Genomic DNA, 249 nt, shown 5'->3' with positions numbered 1-249 from the left:
ATCCTCATCCTCATCCTCATCCTCATCCTATCCTCATCCTCATCCTATCCTATCCTCATCCTAGTCCTCATCATCATCATCATTCTTATCCTCATCTATCTTCATCCTCTTCCTATCCTCATCCTCCTCTTATCCTCATCCTCTTTCTCATTCGCATCCTATACTCATCCTCTTCCTCATCTTCATCCCTAGTCTATCCTCATCCTATCGTAATCCTCATCCTCATCCTCATCCTATCCTCATCATCAT

Source organism: Lupinus angustifolius, chromosome LG18 (genome assembly GCF_001865875.1).
Source record: "Lupinus angustifolius cultivar Tanjil chromosome LG18, LupAngTanjil_v1.0, whole genome shotgun sequence".
In the NCBI taxonomy this organism is placed as follows: domain Eukaryota; kingdom Viridiplantae; phylum Streptophyta; class Magnoliopsida; order Fabales; family Fabaceae; genus Lupinus; species Lupinus angustifolius.
Note: the sequence above shows the minus strand (reverse complement) of the source record.